Here is a 13,555-nt window from a genome sequence, read left to right on the forward strand (position 1 = left end):
TGGTACCTCAGAGTTGTTATAATTTGCATTTCTCTACTCAATAGTGGTTTAGAGTATTTCATATGACTAGAGATAGCTTTGATTTCTTTGTCTGAAAACTGCTTGTTCATATCTTTTGACCATTTATCAATTGGGGAATGACTTGTATTTTATAAATTAGACTCGGTTCCCTGTATATTTGCGAAATAAGGCCTTTATCAGAGATACTTGTTGCAAATTTTTTCCCCCAGTTTCTGCTTTCCTTGTGATTTTGGTTGCATTAGGTTTGTTTGTGCTAAAACTTTTAAATTTTATATAATCACTTATTTGTTTTACCTTCTGTAATGTTATCTCTCTCTTTCTTGTTTGGTCACACATTTTTCCCTTATCCATAGATCTGACAGATAAACTATTTCGCGCCCTCCTAATTTACTTATGGCATCACCCTTTATGTGTAAATTATGTATCCATTTTGACCTTTCTTTGTATATGGTGTGAGACGTTGATTTATACCTAGTTTCTGCCATACTGTTTTCTAGTTTTCCCTGCAGTTTTCATAAAATAATGAATTTTTGTTCCAAAAGCTTAGATCTTTGGGTTTATCACATACCAGATTATTATAAACACCAATAGTTTTCCAGTGATGTTGTATGACTGCAAATATTGGAATACCATAATCTCTGAAAAAAAAATTGTGGGTCATTCAGAGGACAATAGAGAAACAGATGGTGGACATAACTATGTTGCGTCATAGTTCCAATGAAGTGTGTGCATCAGTAGGTGCAAAAGATATCATCTGGGAAATGTATGATTAGAAAAGTAGGTCATGTAGCAAAGGACAGCAGATGGATAGGCCCTATGCTACAGTGGTATCCCTGTGATATTAAAAGTTTTCAGCATATTGGTTGGTTTTTTGGTGAAGAATCTATGGAATATCATGGAAAAATAGTGCAGAGTATGAAGGTCTGGATAGGTTATGGTGAATGATCTTGGAGTGAGTATCTACATTATTGAGATCATGAGTATCAAACATTAAGTAGCCACTATAAGCTAAGCACTCTACTAGGCACTGAGTATGCAGAGATAAAAATGGTACAGTCTTGCCCTCAAGGAACTTAAATCCTAATGAGGAGACAACATGTGCATACATATATAGGTGTATGTATGTATATATATATGTGTGTGTGTGTGTGTGTGTGTACACACACACATATATATATATGGCACATACAGAGCAGAGATAAGGTAACCTTGGAAAAAAACCAGGGAAACTAGGAAGAAGAGGAGAGGAGGGAAAGCTTTCCGTGCATATGTGAGGCATGGTGCTGGAGACGTAGAGAAAAATGAAAGTCATTCTATTCAGGGAAGCACCATGTAGGTAAGTATATACAAAATAAAAACAGGGTAATTGAGGCAGGCAGCTAGGTGGCATAGTGGATAGAGTGCCAGGGGCAGGAGGACTTGAGTTCAAATTTGGCCTCAGACACTTAGTAGTCATGTGACCCTAGGCAAGTCACTTAACCCTGTTTACCTCAGTTTCCTCATCTGTAAAATGAGTTGGAGAAGGGAAAGACAAACCACTCCAGTGTCTTTGCCAACAAAATCTCACAGTCTCCTATACAATGTGCGAATAACTATTTGCATATGAGATATTTATCTATCTGATGAATTGGAGATGTTTTTAGAGGGTATGCACTCACATTAAGGGAGACAGGAAAATCTTGCAGAAGGTGAGATTTTAGCTGATACTTGAAGGAAGCCAAGAGGCAGATATTAAGAGGGAGAGCATCCCAAACCTGGGGAGAACCAGCAAATATGCCTGGGAGAAGGAGTGTTTTGTCCAAGGAGCACGAGGAAGCCAATGTTATGGGATCATAGTAACAGAGTATGATGTAAAATGTAGTTGGTGGACCAGTGGATAATGTGAAGAATTTAGTTGGGAGCCCCAAGGTTGTATGGTAAGGCTGACTTTTAATAGTGGGGTGCCTCTCAGAACCTTAATTTCTTGATTTGTAGAATAAAATAATAATATTTGTACCTTTTAAGATTGTTGGGAAGAAAATATTTTGTGAACATAAAAAACACTACATAAATATGAGCTGCTGCTCTTTTTGACTACCATTATATACCAGCATTTTATTTTAATTTTTCTGAAGGAGCCCCCAATAAAAATGGGTATAAAAAGTCATTTAGCATGTATTTATTCCCTTAAGTTTTTGTTATGTCTTTCCACATTATATATGTAGCTATATGACACCTGTTGTTTAATGTTAATAAATGATAGGATTATACTAGGTAAAGGGATGGCATTGAGGGCTTGGCTGCTTGGCTATTCTAGAGCTGCCTTGAGGCAAATGGGCATGGGGAAAAAAAGAAGTGGTGCTTCCGGGTAATAATAAAAAAGGTGAGAGGGAGGCTCGTATATAGTCATCACAATTAGGGGGAGTGGCATAAAGGATTGTCTCTTCCTTCTACTTCTGCCTTCCCTCATATTGCAGTTTGGGGTTATCTGTTTCACTTCAGGTATATTCTTGATGTTTATTTCATTAAGTTTAAAGTGTGTAAGTTGAGGTGGTGGAAGTGTCAGCCTGAGCAAGTTTAGTACTAATATTGTAGATTGAATTGTCTGTTTTGATTCGGATTATTTATCTCGGGATTGACTTTCATTCCTTCTTGACCAGAATCAGTAAGCTCATTCTGATTTGTGTGTCTAGTTATTGACAATTTTAATTTTTAATTCACAATTTTCATTGAGATGAATAGGTTCTGAGAGAAGTTAGGCAGTGTTGTCCAGTAGTCTAGAGGGCTGGATTGGGAATTGGAAGACCTGTTTCTTTCTGCTACCTGTGTGAACTCAGGGTAAGTTAAACTCTCTGGGCCTCAGTTTCCTCATTAGTAAGGTGAGAGAGTAGGAGGAGATGTTCCCTTTCAGCTCTAAATCTTTGATTCTGTGATCCCATTTTTTTCACCTTTTTTTGTTGTTGGAGGAAGTGGCTTCTACTGAAGCTGGTCTAAGTCTGCATTCCTCTTCTTTGGAATCACCAGCTTGTCACACCTGCACAGGCTTGTCCTTCGTGATTGGGGAACAGATTGGCTTGACATCACCGAGCACTGACTAGTCCTCTGTGCCTCAAAGGACTGGGCTTGTGTAGTTGAGACACTTCCCCGTTTTGTTCCTTTGTTTTCCTTCTTTCCTTCTATTTATTTTGTAAAAGAGCTGCACAGTCAGGTCAAAGAGAATCTCTTTACCATGTATGACTTCCCAGGCAAAGTGGTTTGGGGCTAAAGTTATGAATCTCAAGGAAAACTGGCCAGATTGTCCCTTTCCTACTCCCAGTTTAAAGGTTAATATAAAAGACAGTATTCTTTTTGCCCTGGGAAAATCTGCTTAAAGTGTTTCCACGCTTGCAGCACAGGCAATACTACTTTACTTTCACTTGATTCTGTTCCTCTTTCTGTTTTCCCACTAGCCCTTGTTTGTGAAAGAAGGAAAAACCATGTGGGATTCACCTGGATAGAATGCAAGGGAAGGCTTTCTATTCCTGTCTCCACTCTTGTGATTTGGGGTGGGTCACAAAATAATTATTAGGACACTAGGTGGGGAAAAAGAAGCTTTTTTTTTTTAAAGGAGCATTTGAACATCCTTCAATAATGGGTCAATGTATTGCTCTCTTACAGAAGTCTTCCTGCCCTGGCTGAATGCTCATGTTGATATAATGTTGATTATTGGTTGCTCTTTGTTCCATTTTCTGGGGAAGATGAATAGGATGAGGAAACCTTTGTAGGTGAGAGGTTAGTAGACTAGGAATTCAGTTATGAGGCAATGAATACCTGGGGGCATTTTTTTTTTAAAGAATAACAGAATATCGGATTATTTAGGATTATTTCCTTTTCTTATAAGAGAGGAAATTGAGGCCCAGGTAGGTGAACTTATTTAGATGAGGCACAGCCTTAAGATTTATGTATTTTGTTATTTTTAAAATTTTTATTTACTTTTTTTTTAAAACAGAACTTTTTTTTTCTTGTAAGAACTGTTATTTTGATGTGTTTTTGGAGGGAGGTATAAATATAGCTTGGATTTACTTTTCTGACGGATGAGAATTTCAGCTGACTTCTATTTAGCTTCTTGCTGCCTTCTTTTAGTACAGTTTAAAAAAAATTAAATTCTATTAAACTTTATTATCCACAGAAACCATTACTATATGGTCATTAAATTGAGCTGCAGAAGAAAGAGAATTTCATGTACCTGGAAAAGGAGGTGCATTGGAAAAGAAGGAAAGCAAAACCTTAAGTTAATGTGATTGATTATATTAATCTCCTTAACTTTTGAGGAGGGTACCAGAATATTGGTGGAATGCTTAATGTTCAGAATCATCTAAAGAAATTCTATGGGTTTTTTTGAGCCTATGTAAAAATAGCTCCAACTTTTTAATCCACAGCTTAAAAAAAAAGTTAACTGAGACAGGAATTTAGGGCGTACATCTTAAAATACCCCCTCCTTTTTGATTTGACCTTTCCCTGGACAAGAAGGGGAAACTCACTTGGAAGAGGGATGGAATCAGAAAAAGCAACTTAGAGTTAAGTCTAAAAAGGAAGAGAAGGTAAAGTTTAATTTGTTTTTTTTCCACTATATTTTGGGAATGTAAATAATAAAATCAAAGCAGACAACCATCTTAACCTTTTTCTGTTTAGCCATTGTTCTTGTTAGTGGTACTTCTGTTAAGAGCCAAATTTTCTACTGGCTCAATGCTCTTTTTATGGCTTTTTATCTATGTCCTGGTCTTGATCCTCAGCATCCTTAACTTCTCTGAAGCATTTGATACTGTTGACCACACTATAGAATCATACTATAATAAATTCAGGACTAGGAAGGACCTCAAAGTTCATCTAACTTACACATCCCCCCCCTCCACCCCCATTTCACAACAAAGGAAACAGACTCATAGAGTCTAAGTGACTTTGCCAAGGTCACTACAAAGGTAGGAAGAGCCAGGGTCTGAATTTGAACTGAGAGCCTCGGAATACTCCAAAATAACTTTTCTTTCCACCATGCCATATTGCCTCTTGCCTTGTTTTTTGGTACTCTTTCATCTTGACTTCTTTGATGATGTTTTTTCATAGTTTTCATCTTGTTTGATCGATCTTTTGCTGGTGTCCTAAATTTTAGTGTCCTTGGCTTTTTTATTCTATCCTCCCTACCTTTTCCTTGCCAAGTGACTGCCAAATCTATTTCTAGATCGAATGTCCTCTCATCCCCTCTAGTACAGAATTTACAATTCCTTCTTGAATACTTTTCCTCATGATGTTGTGAGGTAGGTAGTGCAGATAGTCTCTTCTCCATTTTACAAATGAGGAAACTGAAGCTCAGAGATTAAGGTACTTCCTCGTGATTGCACAGTTGGGTAGGATTCAGGTCTGTGATTGCAAGTCTCCTTGGACACCCAGGGCTCCTGACTCCAAGATTAGGGCTCTTTCCTTTCTTCCCCACTGCCTTCCTGGATTGTAAAATCCTTAAAGGCAATGGTGGTATGTTAATTACATCTTTCTATTTCCCCAATACCCAGCATATAGTGACTTGGACATAAAAAGCACCTGATAAATGTTTGGATTGAATTGAATTGAAACAAGTCTTCTAAAAGGAGTTTTTAAAATGTGAGATGTTTTTCATTGTGCTATTTAAAGATTTTTTTTTTCCCTTGACATGTTAAAGTCCCCAAAGTGTCAAAACTCCAACTGAATATGTTCAGAGAACTATATTTTGGCTTGCTTTTATAGCTACTATTGCTGCTTTTCTTTGTGACAAAATGGGAAATACACAGCTAAATACTTCTGTAAACAACTGAGAGTAGCAGCCAATTTCAGAAGTTTTGTGCCTTGTTCTGTAAACTATATCAGATTGCTTTCCTCAGGGAGGAAGGAGGGAAAGGAGGGAGGGAGAGAATTTGGAGCTCAAAACTTGAAAAGTTAAAAATTACTTTTACATGTAATTGGGGGAAAGATAAAGTGTATTTTTTTAAAAAAAGTTTTATGCCTTTCCATTACCCCACTCTTAAAATGAATGCATTCAGGGGTTTTTTGTTTATTTTTTTCCTGCCTTCACACCATAAATGAGCCACACTATTCATTTCTTAATAGAGTGTGGATTAGTACTGTGAAAATAATAGCAAGTTGTTCATATAGCATTTTAAAGTTTGTAAAGTGCCTTACATGCATGTTCTTTTTTGAGCCTTATAATTGGCCTTTGAGCTAAGTGCTATAGGAATTATTATTCACATTTTTGACATCAGGAAACTGAGGCTCAGAAAGACTGTGACTTGATCTTAGTCACAAAATTAGTAAGTGTAAGAGCTGGGTTTTAAACCTGTCTCCAAATCCAACGCTATATCCACTAGGGCAGACCTTGCTTATCTTTGTGATGCTTTTTACTTTTCTGTGTATATACATAGAATTTAAGCATAAGACTTTTGTACTTGTTCTGTCTACTGGGAAGAGGAAAGGGGTGTGTGTGTGTGTGTGTGTGTGGGTGGGTGGGTGGTATATATTACATCAGCACATATTTATATAATATATACCATATGCAAATTATATATTATTCTTTGTTCCATGTAATAGATAATGGTTAAGTTCCAGTGGGGCTTTTTCAGGAATAGTAGTAAATAACTCAGGTTAGCTTGTGTAGATAGCAGGTTCAGTCATGTGATCTAGAGTTTTAGGATTTTCACTCTTCTTTTTTTGGTGGATATCTTTTTCTTTTGCTCTGTAAAGAAAATATATTGATGTTCTTTTGAGTTTGTATTTCTAGTGATGAAAATCTGAAAGGTTGTGATGAAAGTGATTCATGTGAAATCTGGAGAAGAAAGATCTAATAAAACTGTGCCCTGTGGTTTCTTCATCTAACAACTGAGTCTTTTCATACATGATAGTGCAGTCCTTGATTTACTTAGGACTTAAAGTCTTAAGACTTTAAGATGAATCCGGAAGATGAAATTGTTGCTTGCAAAGAAAAAAATCTGATTACCTGTTAAACTGGAAGTGTGAGTTTGTCAGCTAACTAGTGTATAAAACTTAAAGCAAAATTTGTAGCTAATCTGTGCATTATGAACGTGTTATTTGTAAAGATCTATTTATTTTCTGCCTCACTTCTCAGATTGTTGTTTTTAACCTTCCCAATTGGGGAGGGTTCTGTGGGCCAGGCTTGAAACAGATTTATTTGAACATATTTAAGTGAATTCTTTATGATGCTTCCATTTTTAGGTATTATTTTGATTTTTAGGTAATATTTTAGATACTTGTTCAGTTGTTTCAGTAGTGTCCTACTTTTCATGACCCCATTTGGGGTTTTCTTGGTAAAGATATTGAACTGGTTTGCCATTTCCATCTCTAGCTCATTTTACAGATGAGGAACTGAGGCAAACAGGGTGAAATGACTTGCCTAGGGTCATACAGTCATACGGTAAGTGTCTGAGGCCAGATGTGAACACAAGAAGATGAGTCTTTCTGACTCTTGGCCTGGTACTCTATCCATAGTGCCACCTAGCTGCCCTATTTTAGCTACTAGCTTCATATTAACCAAAACCAAACCAAAACAAAAATCCAAATAAACAACAGACAAAAACCACCTAGATTTTCAAAATATTGAGAATTTACAGGTTTATAAAGTTTTAGCTCTCAAGTAAATTCTAAAGGAATAAAATGGATAATATCTTGCAATTCCAGATGAGACATCAGTTACAATGGGTTAGATGGTTAGCTGCAGTCTGAAGTCAATTGATTGATATTCATTCTTTCTTTTGAGGAAATCACTGCATAATCATTGCTTTTTAAAACATACACATACACACACCTGTTGCTTTCAGATGATGTTTTAAAAATTAACGAGGGACAAAGAAGTATCTGTTAAATACAACCATGATAGAGGCCTGAAATAGCTTGTAAAAGGTTAAACTTTCACAATCACTCAAAAAAAAAAAAAAAAATCACACCATTTTCCTGTGAATGGTAATGTCCTTTGAATAAACAAAGTGGATGCCTACTCCGTTCAAAGCACTGAACTATGCATTTATTTTGGGAGATAAAAGATAAATGAGAATTTGTCTTGCTAGGCAGTTACTTAAGGGAAGGCTTCATGAAGCAGGCAATGTTTGAGCTGTATCTTGAGGAATGGAAAATATTTTATTAGGTAGATGTGGGGGAAGTCATTTGAGGTATAGGGAATATTGGAAAACATGAGACCTGTTTGTGTGATCTCAGTTCCCATAATTTACTTTTCCATTTCGTCTCTGTCATATATAGACATAGTCACACCCTGATCTTGGTATCACCTACAATTATTCCATGATCCAGAGCTCTAGAATTCCTTTATTTGATAATCATCTTTTGCTGTGCCTTATTACTCCTAAACCAGTGGTTCTTAACCTGAGGTAGATGACCTTTTAAAAAAAAAAAGATTTTAATATACTTTTTTAAAAAAATATACTTGGTTTCATTTGTAATCTTATGTTGTATATTAGAAATATTATCCCAAAAAGGGGTCTGTAAGCTTCACCAGATTGGTAAAAGGGCTCATATTAAAACATCTGTTCTAATCCTATTTTTTTTTTTTTGCTAGTAATGAGGTTAAGTGACTTGCCCAGGGTCACACAGCTACTAAGTGTCAAGTATCTGAGGCTAGATTTGAACTTAGAATCTCCTGACTTCAAGGCTGGTGCTCTATCTACTGCGCCACCTACCTGCCCCAATCCTGTTCTTTACTCTACCCATCTAGCCCCCAATACTTGAATGATGTCATACTTGACAACTGTTATACTTGAATGTTAATGATTGGAGCTAGAGTCAACAGTCCTGCCTGGGTCTAATACAAATTGGTCATCTGATCTCATTGCAACTAGGCCCTTACTACGGCAAGGCCATATTTTTGCTATTCCCTAATTGATTTTGTATCCCACTTATACCACTGCAGTAGTTCCAAATCTTTTTTTTACCTAAACATTCCCACAACACTCTCTTATCTCATGCTCTCAGCTGAGGATTGAGGAAAAAAAGACCATTTGCTCTGTGTGTGCTTCCTCTTTCCCCCTTCTTTACATCTCAAAATCCTTTTGATGTTATCCCCCATTCTATCCTCCTTTGTCCCAACAGAGTACAGAAATACCCCTTTCTCTGCCAAGGCCAGCTCTTCTACATGTGCCCTTGATCTTATTCCCAGTTTCTTCTCCAGCAGATTGTCTTCACACCCTTACCCCTCCCCTCCTTTACAATCTTGAGTGTCTTTCTAAGCATGGGTTCCCAAAGTGGCTGATAATGCCCCTAGGGGTTGCTGGAATGATCCAGGGGGGCTGGTAGTAGCCTCAGGTGTAATTGGGGGTGTTGAATAAAAATAAGGGGGCAGTAGAAGCCTAAGAAAAGAAGGTAAGAAAATTTTGAAAAAAATCATCTGTACATGTTTCATCTGTTGTGTAACAGAGTTAAAGTCCTAGTGATTACATTATTTTCCAAATAAACACACAAAATGCAAGTTGTAGCTGATCAGTGGTCAAGTCGTCCAACAGGTCTTAACAAGCAAGTGTTGGCAGGTGAACTTGTCGAGCACTGTGGGGAAGTCCAGCATGCATCTTCTGGAATACATGCGTGTTAATGACTTGTTTACAGTATGATATTGTAGGGTTACATGATGCAGTATTGGTCATCAAAATGTCAATGTAGGAAAACCCTACAAATTTATAATAAATTATTAAATTTAAGATATCATTTAAAATATTTTATATAGTTCATATTTTTTTAAATGATGAAAGTTTAAAAAAAAATTAAAGGGTTAAAGAAAGTAGATTTCCAGGGGGCGCTGAGTAATTTTTTTTTAAAAGGGGGGAGTAGGCCAAAGAAGTTTGAGAACCTCTGATCTTTGCTGCCTACAAATTTCCCCAAGTCTCTGCCATTAAAATAATAACCACAATGACAACAGCAACAACTAAACAAACCTTACTTGACCCTACCCTTCCCTCCGGCCATCATTCTGTATCTTTCTTGGCTTTTTTCAAATTCTTAGAAAAAATTATCTATAGTTGTTGACTCTACTTTCTCTCCTCTCACACATTCTCAATCTTTGGCAATTGGATTTTGGCCTCATCATGCATTCTCTCTCCACAGTTAATAATGAGCTCCCCTTCCCAACTTCCAATGATATTGTAATTGCCATCAGTTCTGATGGACTTTCTAGATCTTTATGACTACTGATCACCCTCTCCTCCAAGATATCATATCATCTCTTTGGATTTTCATGGCATTATTCTGTTGTGATTCTTCAACTGTCAGACAATTCTTTAGGGTCTTTAATTAAGAACATCATTCATTTCAGGCTATGAAGGAATCACAAGCCTCTTCCTTAGTCCTCTTCTCTGTTTTATCTATATTCTCCCACTTGAACTTACTGGTTTACCATGTGATTCCCACATCTCTGTACCTAGCCTAGTATCTCTCCTGAGTTCCAGTCGCATTTCATGAATACAGTTACAAACTAAGAGTTTTAAAAACAATTTGAGCAATCATGGTGTGATTTAAATAAATATATATGTTCTGATGGATTATTACTTTGGAAGATAATGGCCAATAAGATTGTGAGTTCTGTTTTGTTCATGTGAAACTTTGGTCTTATTCCTTTATGGTATTGTACTTTTTCAGCTGGGTATGTCCCATAGACATTTCAAACTCCAGCCATGTCCAAAACTAAACCACCTCCCTCCTCTGAACTTTTCTTTTTCTGTTGAGGGTACAACCATACTTCTAGTTCACAGCTATGGTGTTGTTGTCTCGCAGCCCACATATCTAGTAGGTTGCCAGATATTGCAATTTCTACCACATTTCTCATATATGTATGTATACATGTATATGTGGGTATATACATGTATACATATATGTGTGTATGTATCTCTTATCCATGCCCTCATCCCCTCTCTCCTGGACTATTGCAATCGTATCCTAGTTGGTTTCCCCGCCTCATGACTCTCCTGCAGTTAGTCTGTGTGTGTGTGTGTGTGTGTGTGTGTGTGTGTGCGTGTGTGTGTCAGCTTGATGTAGCTACTTCCCTGCCAAAATGACTTTCCTTAAGTTCAGGTCTGACACATCACTTCCCTACTCAAACATGAGTGGATCCCTCTCATCAAATGTAAATGCCTCTTTTTGGCATTAAGTATCCTCTGCAACACAGCCCCAGACTTACACACACATTACTCCCCTTTTACATTCTGTGGTTCAGACAAATTAGCAGTTTTGCTGTTCCTCACACATGACATTTAGTTTTTCAGATCTGTGCTTTGCACTTGGACTTTTCCCCAGGCCTGGAATTCACTTATTCCTGACCTCTCCGTGGGAGGATTCTTCCTTTCCTTGAAAACCTATTTCAAGTGCTACTTACTACACAAATCCTTTCTTGATCCCTTTCCCTTAACTGCTAGTACTACTCCTGTCTCATTTTGGTGTTTGTTTAGTTGAATAGCTGTGTCTGACTCTTTGTGACCCCATTTGGGGTTTTGTTGGCAAAGATACTGGAGTAGTCTGCCATTTCCTCCTCCAAGTCATTTTACAGATGAGGAAACTGAGGCAAGCAAGGTTAAGTGACTTGCCCAGGGTCACATGGCTAGTAAGTATATGAGGCCAAATTTGAACTCAAGTCTTCCTGACCCTGGCACTCGATCCACTGTGCTACCTATCTGCTTGTCTCAATTACCCTGTGTTTATTTTATATATACTTACCTACATGGTGATTCTCTCAATTGAATGACTTTCATTTTTCTATATGTCTCCAGCACCGTGCCTTATGTATGCTTGGAAAGCTTACCCTCTTCCCCTCTTCTTCCTAGTTTCCTTGGCTTTTTTCAAGACCTAAGTTTTTACCTTCTGCTAGAGGTCTTACCTGGACCCACTCTACCCTTTCCTTCTGAGATTGCCTTTACTCTACTCTGTACACATATTGTTGTTTACATGTTTTCTTTTCCATTAAAATGTAAGCTCCTTTAAAGTTAGAGACTATTTTTGCCTTTCTTTGTATCCCCACACCTAGCACATAGTAAGTGCTAATTAAATGTTTGTTGGCTGACTAGCACAATAGGTTATTAATAAATGTTTGTGGATTGATTAGAATTGATTGTTTAGCTTGATTGATTAGAATTAGAATTGATTAGAATCTGAGTAGTTCAGTTTTTCTGGTGTACATAAAATCTGTACGTTACCTGCTCTAATGTGAGACAAGTCTTCAAAAATTAAGTTGGAGCCATATTGTGAATATCTGTGAATACCTGCTTAAGCAATTTGGATTTTATGGGGTAGGCATTAAGTGAGCAGTGGGTATCAAGATATTATCAAGATCTCCAGTCTTGGGTCTTGTTCTGAACTCATCCACCTCCATGCATTTTTTTTTTTTGTTGCAAGCCTTCCTCCATGCTTGGAACAAACTCAGTTCATAACTTTGCCTATTGAATTTCTTCTCTTTCCTCAAGATACACTTTAGACTCTTATCAACCTCCATGAACCTTTTTCTGAGTCTTCCCTCTCAAGCTAGAAATGATCCCTCCCCTCTCAGTCTCTAATCCTATTGTATTTGATTTCTTCAGTGCGCATCACATTCTCATATTTTAGTCATTCATTTGCATGATTTATCTTCCCCTTAGATTGTGAGCTCATTCATTGTGTCCCCAGTGTAGATCTCGGTATAGTACAGAAAGTAGACCCCTAATAAACGTTTGTCATTTGCTAAATGTTTAGCAGTTTGCCATAGAAAAATTAATGGGGCATCAGTATATCCAATTGGAGGGGGAAGAGCCAACAGAGAGCTGAGATTCAAGTGATAATATTGATAAGGGAAATGAAGGAAGGAGCAATTCATTAAGAAAGAGGGGGAAGTTATGGGAGAGACTTAATTGCTAAGCCTTCAAAGATTTTTCTCTGCTTTCTGTTTCTGATCTGGAAGGGAAAAAAGGAGAGACATTGAAGAAACAGGAACTGTGACAGATTGAGTTTCCCTTTATAGGCACTTTCTAGGTAATTAGAGCTAACAGCAGGAGGCAATTAAGTTTTTTACTAAGAAACCAGGTCAATGGGTGAAGGCTTTGACACTACTCTGAAGCCAGAAAGAGTAACAAAGCTGTTAGCCAGGTAGGTATAAGAGTCTAGCAGGGCCAGAATAAAGCACCACAGAGAAATCTTTTCCTGAGAGTATAAAAGGGTATAAAAGAAAACTGAGATTTAGTTAAGTGGTGATTGATAATAGCTGAGTTTAGTTAACTACTTAACCTAATTGGTTGGTTTTAATTTGATTTTACTTGAAACATTTTGAAAAGTTTATGAAAATATCAGTAATTAATGAATAATTTGGATAAAAACAATTATTTTGAAGTTTTTTAAAATGTAAAAAGGTTAAATAGATGGATTGTGTGCTTTTTATTATTCATATTTTGGGAGACTAAGCATGTTTTAACAAATATGATCTTTTTGTAATCTATAGCCACAAACAAAATCGATCATAAAGGAATGTGGCTAATTTTTTTTGTGGGGCTTATCACCATACTCTACAGTTATAAACTGAATT

At 37.0% G+C, this 13,555-nt stretch overlaps 1 protein-coding gene across 5 annotated transcripts in view; it reads left to right on the forward strand.

Moving 5' to 3' along the window:
• SHROOM2 (shroom family member 2) overlaps positions 1-13,555 on the forward strand; it is a 245,232-nt gene that overhangs the window by 20,136 nt on the left and 211,541 nt on the right. The window contains exon 1 of one of the 5 annotated variants that reach the window (XM_027835359.1): positions 2,450-2,502. The exons of the other annotated variants lie outside the window; for them this stretch is intronic. The gene's annotated coding sequence lies outside the window, so the exon portion shown is untranslated. Of the gene's footprint in view, positions 1-2,449; positions 2,503-13,555 lie in introns of those variants that run through there. 5 annotated transcript variants of the gene reach the window in all.

The sequence above is a fragment of the Vombatus ursinus genome, unplaced genomic scaffold (genome assembly GCF_900497805.2).
Source record: "Vombatus ursinus unplaced genomic scaffold, bare-nosed wombat genome assembly UNPS02014814.1, whole genome shotgun sequence".
NCBI classification, from domain to species: Eukaryota; Metazoa; Chordata; class Mammalia; order Diprotodontia; family Vombatidae; genus Vombatus; species Vombatus ursinus.